The sequence below is a fragment of the Petromyzon marinus genome, chromosome 20, assembly GCF_048934315.1.
Source record: "Petromyzon marinus isolate PM22_M1 ecotype Great Lakes invasive population chromosome 20, UKy_Petmar_22M1.pri1.0, whole genome shotgun sequence".
Lineage (NCBI taxonomy): Eukaryota > Metazoa > Chordata > Hyperoartia > Petromyzontiformes > Petromyzontidae > Petromyzon > Petromyzon marinus.
Genome location: NC_133686.1, coordinates 7,399,163 through 7,415,714, shown reverse-complemented (window position 1 = coordinate 7,415,714; position 16,552 = coordinate 7,399,163).

The following is a 16,552-nucleotide window of genomic DNA, read 5'->3' as shown; positions in this document are numbered from 1 at the left end:
TAGATTTAAAATGATCATAATTCTGTGTAATTTTGTGACGAGATGGGTGGCAAAAATGTCGCAAAACTTCTCTTGATAATTTCAGCAATAAGCACCAGAAACACATTCGCTGGTGTGACACCACCAACTTCCAGAGTGTAGCTGCTCACCCCTGATAAGTAGTGTAACATCTGCCCACATGCTAATTAAAAACAAAAAGAGATCAATCATCAGCGGGTTTTTCAGCTGTGCCTTGAGGATGGATTTTTTTTTCTTTTCAAATTCATTTCAAAGCACTTGGAATTCCTGGCCTCTCGAATTGGACATGCAAGAAAGACAAATGCCAAGTTGGAGAATTTCTGCCTCTCATAAATTAAGAATAAGTTTAACACGTAGGCTTTCGCGACCAATATCATCCAAAATAGAGGTTTTTTTTGGGTTAGATTGCGTAAATATATAAATGTGTCGTTAAAACCCGCCACCACCCGACACAGCCAAATAGTAAGGGTTGTCACGTTAACATAACATGCCACTAGTACAGCACACCGGTGTGTTGGAGAGCCAAGCCACAACATTTACAATCTGAGTACGACGTTTCGCCAGTAATTACAACTAGCTTCATCAGGCGACAGCCAGACTTGTGGAGAAATCCACCTGTTCCGTTCCTTATATAGAGGCGTAGATGTGGTGACCACGCTTCTGCGTTCTTGTGCAAAGTGGGGGGGGGGGGGAGGATTACTGAAGCAACGTACATGATGCATGTGCATTATACGAGCCCTTGGATCTTGCGCTTCCTGTCTATTGTGTGTATTAAAATAGCCGTACCAACGGTAATCCCTATTGAAGTATGGTGCCCTCTATAGGCATGCATTTAAACGATGTATTATTTTATGATTCGCTTCCACGCAGCACTAAGTCGGTAGCTATCTGAATGGTTAAAATGATTTTTTTCTTTCAATTTCGATAGGTTCTCTAATTAGCCTTGGCCAGTAGTAGCTAGTTTTGCACATAACTTCAACATTATCAAAATCAATTGAGTGTACTTGTTGGCACGCCTGTTCTGCTACTGCTGACAGTTGTATTTTGTAGAATTTAATATTTCTCTGATGTTCTTTTAGTCTCGTGCTGATCATTCGTCCTGTTTTCCCAACATAACATTTACCGCACGTGCAGTTAATCCTGTACACGCCTTCTGTTGATACCTTCGGTAGTACATCTTTTGTACCGTGCCAAATCTGACTCGGATATTTTGTTTTTCCAAACATCTGGCTAGTTTATCGGTTACTCCTGCAATGTACGGTATTTTTTTATCGTTTTAATTACTTGGGCAGCTTAAATGCTCGTGTTATTTGATTTGGTTTTGGCATTCAATGCCCTGTTGATTTGTGCATCATTGTAACCGTTCATTTGCAGCGCTTCTTTAACATGTTGAATTTCACTTCTCAGACTGTCACCATCTGACACTTTCTTAGCTCGATGAATGAGCGTCTTGATAAGAGCAGATTTCTGTGCGGGGTGATGGTGGTTTGATGCCTATCTGAATGCAGTCACACATCTGTGTGCTCTACTAGTGACGAATTGGCCACGTTCTGTTTACGTGACAACCCTTAGTAGTTGGCTGTGTCGGGTGGTGGCGGGTTTTAACGACACATTTATATATTTACGCGATCTAACCCCCAAAAAAACCTCTATTATGATTTAAGAAAAAAGTACAATTTAGAGTGGGAAATGTCAAACGTTTGTTTTACTTCAACACTGACCAACGTATTTTTGTCAATCAGCATTCAATAACGGTTTGAAAAAAAAGAGCCCCCCTCATATATCAGCTTATGTTTGATGATAAACTATTGGTATGATTAAAGTGAAGGCAAACACTACAATGAGCTAGAAAACGCAAAGTTCAATACATAATACTGTCCACGGTGGTATGTTGAATTTTTATATTTCATTAAATTGCTTTTAAGTCCTTGAATGTGTGTAGCATTGCAGTGAGTGAACTTTGAACGATGTAGATGGCCCAGAGGACGCTTAACAAGCAAACATGGCACAAAGCTTGTATTCTTGGACGGCTTAGAGCCTGCTATGGAGGTTTCAAAACTCAAGGGTGGCATTTGTCAAGGAATGCTTTTAGAACGTAGGAGACATTGGGAACAAACCACTTAAGTGCTAATATTCACCGCATACATTTCGATTTAAAGCTTTCGTGACTGCAGGGATTCATCTTCTTGGTTCTTTCGGTAAAGTCACCACGTAGAAGGGAAATAATAAAACGTCCATGAATACAAGCTTTGTGCCATGTTTGCTTATTAAGCGTCCTCTGGGCCATCTACATTGTTCAAAGTTCACTCACTGCAATGTTACACACATTCAAGGACTTAAAAGCAATTTAATTTAAATAATAAAAATAAAACATAATAAAAATAAAACATAATAAAAAATAAAACATAATTGTATTATGTTTACATTTTTATTATTTCATTATTTCCCTTCTACGTGACTTTACCGAAAGAACCAATAAGATTAACCGCATACTCACAACATTTAATGCTGCAGTGTTTTAATTTCTGAACTAATAGGTTTATGGTTTTATTTAATCATTCTAAACAGATGTACAGCATATAATAACTTTAGTTACTTGATAATACATTGTATAATTATCAATAATACACTATTAAATGTGCATTTATGACAATGTCCTTTATCGAGCTTTCATTAATGTAGTACACTGCATGACCTCAAGTGGCATTATGCAGCGTAATCACAGGCTGGTAATGTATGTGGTGTTTGTGTGCATACAAGTGTCAGAGACACTACATCATGTTCTGGGTCGTGACTGTCTCCCTGTGCTGCATCGTACGTACACAGGGCACAAAGAGTCAAGGGACAATTCACAAAGTCACAGGCAAGCACGCAGTTACATACTCAACAAACGAGCGTGCACAAACACACCAATGCAGCAAAAAAAAACCTCAACAGAGCCCAAACAACTATAATATATAATTAGTAAATACATACTGCATATGCATGCGTTCTGTAATGGTTTCTACCATTAAGTACGGTATTCAATTTGGGAGTCTTCTTCTTTGGTATGGATTAATAAAAGCAGATTAAAGATGTAATTTGGGAGTAAAATAACGTCATGCTCAAAGCCGCACGACGAGATGATGTCACACGGCACGTGACATCCACGCTTTGGTTGGCAAGGGAGACTCATTTCATGGCTGTCTTTTTCTGTCGCCAAATTTTTGGTAAACCTTTGATCAAGATGGCCCATTTCTACAGTCTAAATCCCCCATAGAAATACAACTTTGTACCCTAATATTGTTTGTATTGCATTATCTCTGTGAGCATTATTGAGATTCCACTAGTACAGAAAGATGGACATAAGGACATAGCTAAGACATTTCTGCCTTCATCTTGAATTGGAAATAATTCAAAAGCGTGGTACGTCTGAACAAAAGATTTCTGCAGCTCAATATTTATGCGTAATTTCAAAGCATTTACATTGTTTTATATGTGGATGGATTTACTCTATCTTCGCAGGCAATGACATTTGTAATTAATGTCATTTGTAGAGGTAATAATGTCATACAGTGCCACATTTTTTGTAAATATAAATAAATGTATTTCATCCTAATTAGATTTTGTCCAAAGCTTGTTATAATGATTCACATGCCATTTTTTAAACAGGGAAATCTCACTTAGTCCCAAGACTCCCGTTTTAAAGAACGTCCTGCATTGGGATGTTTGGCGAATTAAATGAGTGGGTGTTTGTCATGTGGGAGAAAAGCAAAAATACCTGGAGAACATCTAAACATAAGAGGTGGTAACATTTAAAGCAGCTCTGCACAGACATAGTCTTATCATTTGTAATGCGGAAGAGTGTGCTGAAAGGACATCTTAGACTGTGGTCCCGCAGTCTGTATCGAAGTCAGCTTCCTTGTTAAAATGCATGTACAATCACACCCATCGGACAAATCACCCGCAATGTCCCATATCTCATCAGATCACAGGCAAACCAGGTTTTGATCCTGAATGGTGCTTAAATGAGTAACTACCATCCATCAAGCAGGTGTTATAGGCTGTTGCTGTGGAGCTACGTTGTGGGAAGCAGAGGGCACCCCGCAGCAAATAGCGCGGTGAAGCGTGGTTAAACAGGCACCCTGATGAGAGGAAGCCTTGATCAAGCAGTGGGCAAAAGCGCCGTGCTTGCACCATCGCCGCTTCGTGACATCTAACTGTAAATGCACTGTGATGGAAACCCATTAATATTATGCAGTTATTTTCACAGCATGCCTTATTAGATTAGGAAGCCCGGCGTGGTAAACAATGTATGGGTCTGATTAGCTTTCGTGCGTGATCAACATTGGCTCCTCTTCATTGCCGCAATTTTTTGAATCTGAAAACCGTAAGATTCATTTGAATAATCTTGCTGTACCCAGGCACATTAAAGCAATGACAAAGTTCTTGTTGCTTGACTCTATTCTGTGAGTTTGTTTAAACTATAAACTTAATGTTTGTTTTGTATAAACTGTTCGCGATGGTCTCCTGTGCATTCATCCATCTTCATATAGGTCTTGCTTGCCGGTAAGACGAGCAGCGCTAATGATGTCTCAACTGGCTATGAATAAAGATTTTAAAATGATTGATTGATTGCACCTTTAAGAAGGGTCAGAGCAGGCTTTCTATAAACAGTGTCCACGTGGGTTTCCCGGGAGATGCCAGACTTCAGAAGTGATAAGTGGCGCTGACAAATTTGGTGTGCCCCTTCCGCAGACCTGTTGCCAATATTTAATTGCCAAAGTATTATTTATAGATGATTTATACACACTTCCAGGGAGAGTAGCCCTCATATGTTCATACGTCAACCCAATCTTCACTCGATTGCGAGGTATCGGAGCGTACAAAACGAACAAACGTAACGCGATTTTAGCATTACAATGGCCCCATGTATTTTAACGGCGTTAATAAAAAAAAATTAGCTTTACGGCCTGTACTTTGGAACGTCCATTACAATGCTCCGAGAAATCGCACACTGAAGGCTCATTCACCTGGGCATCAACTCCAGAATAAGCGTTATCGTCTCCCGCATCTTTCGTGTCTCTTCTCTTGCTCACCTCTCTGATCTCATTTCCCACAAGTCCCCATCACGATCCCTCCACTCCGCCAGATTCGACCCATTACCCCAACCTCCCATCAATCCCCACACGGTGGGATGGTCATTCCTTCTCCTCTGCAGTTCCTCGTGTCTGACATAAGCACGTACTTACCATCGAGATTGAAAACTCATTTCTTTAGAACAGATTTTTTTGTGTGTGTGTGTGTTTAGTTTGTTGTTCTTCCCCCGGGCACGTCGGATTAGCGTGGTTGGCTACGTACGGTGTGAAAGAAGTTCACATATATACATACATACATACATCGACACATTCAACTGTTTATTGCATATTAATTATTTCAGATTACTCTCTTTACTCTGATTGTGTTAACTTCTGATTTCTACGGGGTTTTGTTTACACCACACCGACATGTCCTGGTCATAATTATAGTGACGTTGCAAACACGTTTTGTGGACAATACTAAAAATGTCAAAAACGGGATTCACATGTGACCACACAAACAGATAGTTGATAGAGAGCCAGTATCTGAACAGCTGTGAAAAAGAGCTTCATAGCTCATCCGATTTCTTCAGGAGAAATAAAGATTATGTATCGATTCGCTGTCCTCGTATTATTATTTTAAAATGTAAACTAATAACTTAAATGTTTAAATCTTTTGCTCAAGTTGTCCCTCTTGAATAATTCGGCTTCTTACGCGATTCAAGAATTAATTCTTGTTTTTGACACCGTGGTGCATTTTATCACCTCAAGTGGCTCTACTTGCTGTACATTAATTACTGTAATTGTATATTTCATCATCAGCCATGGTCAATCCGCTGCTGGATAAAGGCCTCCACAAGCCACCAACACCTCCCATACCATTTGGTGTAACAATCCACCTCGCAACAGCAGATGAACAACATACACGAACATACATAAATCCAATCATAATACATCATGTGCACAATGTAATGCATGCATTGTGAGTATTAGAATAGCATGTTACACAATAGTAGGGTTCTTATCATTATAGACTATGCATTTACATCAATAGTTAATATTATGATTGTAAAAATGCAAAATAAGAGCTTCAAAGTTAACACCATTGTCCAACCTTTCCCTGTAGACTGAGTCGTCTCTTCTGTGCCTTTTGCTCACAGAGTTCAGTGCCGAACTTCATCTAAGAGGATCGGACTCTCCATTGCAAGTGTCCACACTGGGAATGTTCACCGCACAATGCCCCATGCTGTGGTTCACACTGCAGGTAAATTGGAGTACAGTCCATCTGGACAGACGGTTTATGACGGGGCATTCTAAACTCAACTATTTGTATTTTACCAGGTGAGGCCCACTGAGCTGCACAGCTCTTTTTCAGAAGCCACCTGGCCACAAATGATAGCTGAACGAAGTGGCTCATCACTTGGAAGTATATAGCAGCCAAAGAGTGTTAATGTGGAGGAGAACAACTGGAGGACCCGGATAAAACTATACACGACCATGGAGAGAACATGAAAACTCCAAATAGACAGGCGTCAAGGTCGGGATCGAACCCACGACCTCCTGTATACCAGGTGAAGTAGTTAACATCTTGCCACCGTGGCACCCAATGATTCAAGATCAGGGACCCCCTTGGACAAGATCAAAAGCCACAAGCTGAAGACCAGGTGCCGTGAGGCCAAGCTCAGGCCAAGAACAGAAGCATTTTATGTTGAGGCCAGTTGTAACGTCTGTGTCAGGGCTGGTGCCTCTAAGCCAAGTCCTTGGACTGGAGTCAACAACCTGAGGTCAAGGTCCGAGGCAGTTGCGGAGACATTGTCCTGGAGCTGGCCTCGAGGACGAGAACTTGTTTTGAGGACCCAGGAGTGGGTCGAACTATGGAAGCAATGTTGTTCTGGTTGTCTGGATACCTGTACTGCTACATGATGTGTATTATTATATAGACACACTAAGACCATATTTCCATGAACCACAGGTCTCGGCAGGAACTTAATCTGCAGGAGCTTAAATGCAATTTGAAAAATGTTGCTTCTATGGCTGGGCTGAACTCTACGTAAAAATTCTGGCCGAGCGGAAATACTTCACAAAAACGTCAATAAAAGCATTCGTTTACAACGGGAACAATTCATTTTACATCCTCAGTAGTGACCAACCAAACTTTCATGATAACTCGAGTAACTTTGAAATCCATGAAAATTCAACGTTTGTAGCAAACCCGAGTTGTCCTTCAACTAAAGTTACGTGATAAATCAGGCCAACTCGAGGGAAACTTAAGTGAAACTCAAGCCGACTTGAGTTTGCTGTCTGTTTATGTGTGTGTTCAACTTCTTTCGCACCGTGCGCAGCCAAACATGCTAAGCGTAGGTGCGGAGGAAGGACAACGGACCGAACACAAAAAGCAGTTCTAAAGACATTAATTCTTAATCCAGATGATTTAAAAGTGCATAGCTCCAGTGGTTTCATAATATCGGAAGGAAGAACGTTGCAGACGGCCGCAGATGTGCATCCGAAAGCGCGTGATGCGGTGACCGTCTTTGTTCGATGGCTGGGTACTAGAAAGCTGAGTTGGCGCTATGGCTACAAGACTCTAGCGTCGGTTCCTGCGGTTTCATCTTCTTTGTTTTTTTTTTCAGTACAATTGCAGAAACCTGACCCAAAGCCAAATACTTTCAAGTTAGTACGCCACGAAATGGCAGGTCTGATACGAGTGTACAATGCACAATTAATACATTGAAGATTCATAACCAAGTTATGCTTACTACACGATAAACGATGGCAGTGGACATGTCCCGTTCATCTTCTGCATATTATTTAATGAAAGGGCATTGGAAATATGCACATGTTATAGTTGCGCATTTCGGTAGAGTCAACGTAGGTTGAAAAAAGTAGAGATCACGACGTTTACGATCGCCGCAGAGGCAATCGTCTTTAGGTGGGAGAGAGAGAAACAGGCCGCTGAAACAAGTATTTATATATAGAGCCGAGAAGGGGAGAGTGGGAAATCCACAGATGGGAACCGAGATTGGGGGGGGGGGAAGGGGGGGTTGTGGTTGATGTGAGAGCTGCGGGAGCTGAGGAGGTGGCCATTGTATTGTGAGAGATTAGCATGTCAATGTAAACTAACCAGCGCAACGGTGGCTGTGCGAGTGAGACATCCAGCTCGTTATAAAACGAGGGAAACAACCGAGGGACAACACCACATCGAGGGAAGGAGAGAGAGACACACCGATAGGCACACCCACGCACAGAAAGAGACACCCACACAGAGAGACACACACAGAGACACATATAGAGAGACACAGACACAGACAGACAGAGAGAGACACACAGAGAGAGAGAGAAAAAGACATACACACAGAGACACATAGAGAGAGAGACACCTCGAGAGACACACACACACAGAGACACACAGAGAGAGATACATTTAGAGAGACACACACACAGACAGAGAGAGACACACACAAAGTGACAGAGAGAGAGACACATACACACAAAGAGACACAAAGAGAGATAGAGAGACATACAGGGAGACACACACAGAGAGAGACACACACAAACCGAGAGACACACAACAACAACAACCGCCATTCGCCACTAAGTGGCGGTGACGTCACCACGACGCTTGTGCCAGGCTATGTGCACCCTGAGGCCACGTGAAGTGTCCAACGCCCGCTGGCAGGTCACGGGGCAGACCCAGGTGCCACGGGTCGACTGACTGAGATTACTGGTTGATGCACCATTGTTGTTGGAGGGCGACTACCTCCAACTGCCCAGTAGCATCCTTCACGAGCCTCCTCCACAGAGGCCGATCTTGACACCGCTGGCACCAGTCATCGGCAAGTCCACTCAGCTCCACGTCCTCCTGTACCACATCACTCCATCTCTTCTCTAGCCCGTGCCGCGCCCACTTAGCCCCCTCAATCCGGCCGAACAAAAGCTGTTTCGGCATGCGGTGGCTGGGCATGCGGGCTACATGACCGAGCCATCGCAGCCTTGCCCGCCAGAGGAGCTCACCGATGGGACCCTGCCCAGATCTTTCAAGGATTTGTGAGCTCCTCACACAATCCAGTCTGGTTAAACCCAGGATGGATCGTAGGCAGGCCAGCCTAAATGTTTCTAACCGGCGAAGATGTTCCATTAGGGGGGTCCACGTTTCGCAAGCGTAGAGAAGGGAGGGAATGACCATGGCCGAGAAGACCTGAAGCTTAGTGCGGCGCGACAGATCAGGTAGCTTCCACACAGCGTTACGCAACCAATGAAAAGATATTGCCGCTCGACTGATTCGGAGTGAGACCTCTGCTGTTAAACTGGAGCCAGTCATAAGCACACTGCCCAGGTATGGGAAACTCTCCACTCTCTCCACAACTGCCCCATCACCGATTGGGAGTTGTGGGGGTGGAGTGTCCGATGGTACAAAATACCCAGGCAGGTGCTTAGTTTTGGTGGGGCTGATGGTAAGGCCCCACCTCTTAGTGGCACGCTCCAGTCTCAGCAGCAGCGTCTCCAACTCCTCCTCTGACTGAGCAGCTATTACCAAATCATCAGCATACATAACGTGGTTGAGCAATAGGGAGCCATCCCTTGACCGCACCCGGGCATCGATCAGCCTCCCATTATATCTGTACCATATGGAGATCCCGCGGTACAGCTATTGAAGGCTTCACGAACTACGTGGTCAAAATAGATGTTAAATCATGTGGGAGCCAGAGGACATCCCTGTCGCACCCCAAGGTATACAGGGAATGGCTCTGACTCCCGGCCACGTAGTTTTACCCGGGCCCGCTCACCATCATGAAGGTCCTTAATGATCGTGAGCAGAGGGTCAGGTACTCCAAAAGCACGAAGAACGACCCAGAGCCCAGGCCTACTGATGGTATCATAGGCCTTCACCAGGTCAATAAAGCAGAGATGTAGGTCTTGTTGGAATTCCCTACACCTCTGCTGTAGCAGACGGACAGAAAATATGGCATCTGTGCAGGACGGCCCTTTCATGAAACCGCATTGGGGCTCCGCAAGCCTCCCCTCAGCGTGCCTGGCAAGGCGATGCTGAATAATCCTTGCCAGGACCTTTCCCGGCACACTGAGGAGTGAGATGCCCCTGTAGTTGTTACAGTCTGTGCGGTCCCCCTTCTTAAAGAGGGGGACCACCAGGGCATCTTTCCAATCCTGCGGAACCCGTCCAGTGGTCCAGACCGTTGTTATGATGTCATATAGGGCAGTCTGTGCACAAACGCTACCCTCCCTCAGCATTTCGCTTGGGAGATCATCTCTGCCCGCTGCCTTTCCTGGTCTCAGACTCCGGATCGCCTTCAGTACTTCCTCAACAGATGGCACCTCAGGCAGCCACTCACAGGGGGTGACTTCTTCAAATATTTGAGGCACCGCAGCCTCAGCAGGGTCATCCTCACTTTGTGCCACGATGTTTTCCTGGCTGAGGGATTTTCCCTCCCCCAGGACCTCACAGAAATGCTCAGCAAATCTGCAAACCTGTTCCTGGGGGTCGGAGATTGGACCACCGTTTTTTCCCCTAATGATGGTAATAGGTGTGGCGCTGCAGGTTACTTTTTTGATGGAGTTAAATAGAGATTTGTGATCACGGGCCACTGAGGCAGACTCCATCTCCTCAGCAACCCGCGACCACCACCCATCTTTGCAGCACCTCACGGCTCTCCGAACCTCCGAGCGAAGGCTGCGGTAAGCCTCCTCATTCTCTGACGTGGGATTCTGTAGCCGATGACAGTGGGCCTGTCGCTTTTTCTCAACCATCCTGAACACCTCCTCTGTCAGCCAGGGTCTCTGGGGAGGTCTGGACCGCGTACCCAAAGCAGCCATTGCAGCTGCATGAGTCACAGTCCTAAACCTCGCCCATTTACCCTCGACATCAGGAGGAGGCAGGGACGATGCCAATCCCAGCCGCAAGCGATGATGAAATTCTCGCTTGCAACTTTCATCAGATAACTGAGACCAGGCCCCTTTAGGTCGGAATGGGGTCCTGGGTGTACACCCACCACCGGAGTGGAAGAATGGCAGGCGCATCTTACAGATGACTAGTCGATGGTCAGAGGGCAGATCAGCTCCACGGTAGGTCCTGGTGTCAAGGACATGGGCTCGCATCCGCTGGTCCGTCACTATGTAGTCCAGCAGATGTTCTTGCTTGGACCCGGCATGCATCCATGATGTTGTGTGGATGCGCCGATGCCGGAACAGCGTGTGGGTAATTACAAGCCCATGGGCTGCACAAAAATCTAGCAGCCTCCTACCGTTGTTATTGAGCTGATCTGGCCCATGCCCTCCAATCACTCCAGACCAGGTGCCAGTATCATGACCAACTCGGGCATTGAAGTCATCCAACATGATGACTCTATCCCGAGGAGCCACTTTAGCCAGCACCTGTGACAGGAGGTCATAGAAGGCATCTGATTCATCGGCTTTGCCTGCATCCCTCCACGGATGTTCATCTTCGGTGGGGGCATAAGTAACCACGACCACCATTCCTCGCCTCCGGTTGATGGGAAGGCGAGCCCAAAGTAGCCTGGGGCTTACAGCTTCCCACACCTCACCGCCACGCTCCCACGCCCCCTTCATTCTTTTGTTCAAAAGAAGAGCCACACCCTGTTGTTTGGCAGTCTGCTGCCCCGAGTAGAGGACTGTCCACTCCTCATGGTGGCAGGAGCCAGAGCCGGTCCACCGGACCTCCTGAATGCCGCATAGATCCAGGCGGTACCGTTCCAGCTCCCGACAGAGGAGTGTCAGCCTCTCCTCCGCAGTGAGCGTTCGAACATTCCACGTGGCCACCCGTAGTGGCTTTTCGTTGTTTCTGGAGGAGCCCCGAGGGTAGATATTCAATCTCCTGGCTCCGCCAATTGGGGTTTGGCCAGGAGACGTCATAGATGCCTGGCCCCCCGGGGCCTCCGGCACAAGCTTATTAGTTACATATTTCAGTTTAACTCGTGGTTTCGTGGTAATTAATTGAAGGTGGAGGGGTTACCAGCCCCTCGCACCCGTCCAGAGCCCCTGTTTAGTCCCTGTGGTGGACACATATGCCATGAGGGGAGGAGCCGATCAACATTGGATCTCCCCCCACAGCACTGTCCACGACAGAGTTGCCCGTCCGGCACCGCGAGGAGGTAGGGGGTTGTTTTGCCGGACACACACAGAGACACACACACAGAGAGACACAACAACAACCACCATTCATCACTAAGTGGCGGTGACGTCACCACGACGCTTGTGCCAGGCTATGTGCACCCTGAGGCCACGTGAAGTGTCCAACGCCCGCTGGCAGGAGGTCACGGGGCAGACCCAGGTGCCACGGGTCGACTGACTGAGATGACTGGCTGATGCACCACCTGTGCCCCCTACTGTGCCAACCTGCTGTGCTTTAGCCACCCGGCGCTCCGCTCGTTGTTCTGAGCGTCGCTCCTCCGCCCTCCGTTGTTGTTGGAGGGCGACTACCTCCAACTGTCAAGTAGCATCCTTCACGAGCCTCCTCCACAGAGGCTGATCTTGACACCGCTGGTACCAGTCATCGGCAAGTCCACTCAGCTCCATGTCCTCCTGTACCACATCACTCCATCTCTTCTCTAGCCCGTGCCGCGCCCGCTTAGCCCCCTCAATCCGGCCGAACAAAAGCTGTTTCGGCATGCGGTGGCTGGGCATGCGGGCTACATGACCCAGCCATCGCAGCCTTGCCCGCCAGAGGAGCTCACCGATGGGACCTTGCCCAGATCTTTCAAGGATTTGTGAGCTCCTCACACAATCCAGTCTGGTTAAACCCAGGATGGATCGTAGGCAGGCCAGCCTAAATGTTTCTAACCGGCGAAGATGTTCCATTAGGGGGGTCCACGTTTCGCAAGCGTAAAGAAGGGAGGGAATGACCGTGGCCGAGAAGACCTGAAGCTTAGTGCGGAGTGACAGACCAGGTAGCTTCCACGCAGCGTTATGCAACCGATGAAAAGATATTGCCGCTCGACTGATTCGGAGTGAGACCTCTGCTGTTAAACTGGAGCCAGTCATAAGCACACTGCCCAGGTATGGGAAACTCTCCACTCTCTCCACAACTGCCCCATCACCGATTGGGAGTTGTGGGGGTGGAGTGTCTGATGGTACAAAATACCCAGGCAGGTGCTTAGTTTTGGTGGGGCTGATGGTAAGGCCCCACCTCTTAGTGGCATGCTCCAGTCTCAGCAGCAGCGTCTCCAACTCCTCCTCTGACTGAGCAGCTATTACCAAATCATCAGCATACATAACGTGGTTGAGCAATAGGGAGCCATCCCTTGACCGCACCCGGGCATTGATCAGCCTCCCATTATATCTGTACCATATGGAGATCCCCCGGTACAGCTATTGAAGGCTTCACGAACTACGTGGTCAAAATAGATGTTAAATAATGTGGGAGCCAGAGGACATCCCTGTCGCACCCCAAGGTGTACAGGGAATGGCTCTGACTCCCGGCCACGTAGTTTTACCCGGGCCCGCTCACCATCATGAAGGTCCTTAATGATCGTGAGCAGAGGGTCAGGTACTCCAAAAGCACGAAGAATGACCCAGAGCCCAGGCCTACTGATGGTATCAAAGGCCTTGGCCAGGTAAATAAAGCAGAGATGTAGGTCTTGTTGGAATTCCCTACACCTCTGCTGTAGCAGACAGACAGAAAATATGGCATCTGTGCAGGACCGCCCTTTCCTGAAACCACATTGGGGCTCCGCAAGCCTCTCCTCAGCGTGCCTGGCAAGGCGATGCTGAATAATCCTTGCCAGGACCTTTCCCGGCACACTGAGGAGGTTACATATTTCAGTTTAACTCGTGGTTTCGTGGTAATTAATTGAAGGTGAAGGGGTTACCAGCCCCTCGCACCCGTCCAGAGCCCCCGTTTAGCCCCTGTGGTGGACACATATGCCATGAGGGGAGGAGCCAATCAAAATTGGATCTCCCCCCACAGCACTGTCCACGACAGAGTTGCCCGTCCAGCACCGCGAGGAGGTAGGGGGTTGTTTTGCAAGGACACACACACACACACACAACTACATCACAGTTAGTTGTAGTCTGCTAAAAAACGAGAGCCACCGCCAAATCGAAGAACAGGGACAACATTGGCTTTGTTAGTTAGCATTTAGCCCGTTAATGTAAAGACATTTAACTTGGTAATGTAAGTCAGAGAGTCAGAAATAAATGCTGACAATGGCAGGTAGGATGGAAACATCAACAACCAGTTAAGGCTTTGCCTGGTTAATAACGTCCTTCCAATGATTGCTCAATTTGTACCCATCTTTTCGATTGAAGTTATGTCTGTGTTTATATATCTGGATGGCTTCATGAACAAATCTTTGATGGTGGACCGAAGGTTTGTGTTTTCTACCTATGTGACTTTACCGAAATAACCAAAGAGCATGGATTCCTGCAGTCACGAAAGCTTCAAATCAAGAACATACCATTATTTAATTACTTCAAAAGAATGAAGATTTAAAACATAGAACATTAGCCATTGGGTTGGTGTGATTTTTTGTTTGTATCAATTCATAAAGAAAACAAACCTTTCGAACCTCCTCGCCCTTACGTCCGCGTTCCTCAATCAATGGCATTTATTTAGAAGCCAATGAGATTGATATCCTGCAGTTCTCGTGTAAATTGTTCGGGGTATACATTCGATTCCGTCTGGAATGGGATTAACCTTGAAGTTTGCAGCAAGAATCGTAAATCATTGCAGTGAATCGGACTGACCACGGTTGAATTCGAACACGACACTCAGTCAACATCAGGTCACATCCTCATCTGCTCATAGTATGTTGTTGTTTTTCTTTTCTAAACCCTAATCACGAGTACATCGTGAACGGCTGCGCGACTTGTGATGTGATAACATGAATTAAGTTATTTCGTATTACCATTGATATCCTGTTGGAGCTCACATTCTATTTGAAAATCGATTCTCCCGCTGTATTTCTGTGCAAACAAAAAGACGATGCTGGGTCTGCAATCTCGTCCTCTGGAGCCAAGGAAGGGTTGCCGGATCACCGGGAGAATTGTAAATTAGATTCCCAATCGAACCAGACTGCGACCAAGACAAGTCAGTATAAAGGACGGGTTTATGAATCCGTCTGTATGTATGTACTGTATGTTGAACTTCTGTTGCACCGTACGTAGCCAACCGCGCTAATCGGAGGTGCAGGGGAAGGACAACAAACTAAACACAAAAATCTGTTCTAAAGAAATGAGTTTTCAATCTCGATGGTAAGTACGTGCTTATTTCAGATACGAGGAGCTGCAGAGGACAAGGAATGATCATCCCACCGTGTGGAGATTGATGGGAGGTTGTTTATAGCTCAGCATTAGCGTTTTGAATTCATCTGATACAAGGGATATTTACAAAATCGTCGTCTACCGTGAGGGCAGGTAATGCTTTTGTCAGACCCAAAACACCGTGTTCCAGAATTTTATTTTGAATTTTAACCCTTTTGGAAAAAAAATATATCCAACTGAAACAACAAACCAAATAACAAAGAGTAGCAAACTGAATAAATACAATCTTTGTAAAACGATATTTTCTCTGTGTGTTACGGTCACAGAAGGAACACGTGCTTCATGTCTGAAATCTTCGCAAGGCTTTAACGGAGGTACATTTTCCCGGTGTGACATATTTGCCGTCCCTTAAGCAATGCCACTTCGCCAAATTTACCTACGAGAAGACATAACACGAAACCACGAAGGCCCGCGATTTGAGTCATCGGGTTTAGTTTCCGCGTTTCCGTGACAAAAATAAATAAATAAATGATCTCCGTGTCTATTAGCTTCAGTGTGTACAACTCTCTGAAGGCTTTCAAATGATTCTCCGCTCTCCTTCGGGATATGTTTTTTTTTACATTTTCTGAAATGAAAGTTTGCGCGTGTAAATATAGTGTGGCATTCGCACGTAAGCTGAATTGACGTGGTGGAATATAGGCCACCTGAGGCCAGTTTAACACGTAGGCTTTCGCGACCAATATTATTCATCATAAAGGTTTTTGGGTTAGATCGCGTTATTTATAAATGTGTCGTAACCCTCCACCACCCGACACGGCCAATCAGCAAAAAAAGTGTCACGTTGACAAAAGACAAATAATTCACTACTTTAGCCCACCGGTGTGTTGAAGAGTGAATCCGCAACATTTACAGTTTGAGTACGACGTTTCGCTGGTAAATACATCCAGCATCATCGGGCAATTCGCCAGTGCCGATTCATCTAAATATTTCCAAACAATTGTCATCACTTCTAGGGCATTTTTTTTCATCTTTTTTTAAGGCCCCTCTCTGAGAATGGAAATCTTTCAAAATATATATGCGTGTGTGTGTTCAAAAGTTCATTATTTTCTAATTCATTCTACATTGCTGAGGAATTCCACCAGAAGGCAAATGTTATTTGGCATTCTGAAAGCATGACCAGTTAGAATGTCGGCATACTTTCTGAAATGCCTAAGGTAAAGTGATGTTTGCTCTGATTTATTAAA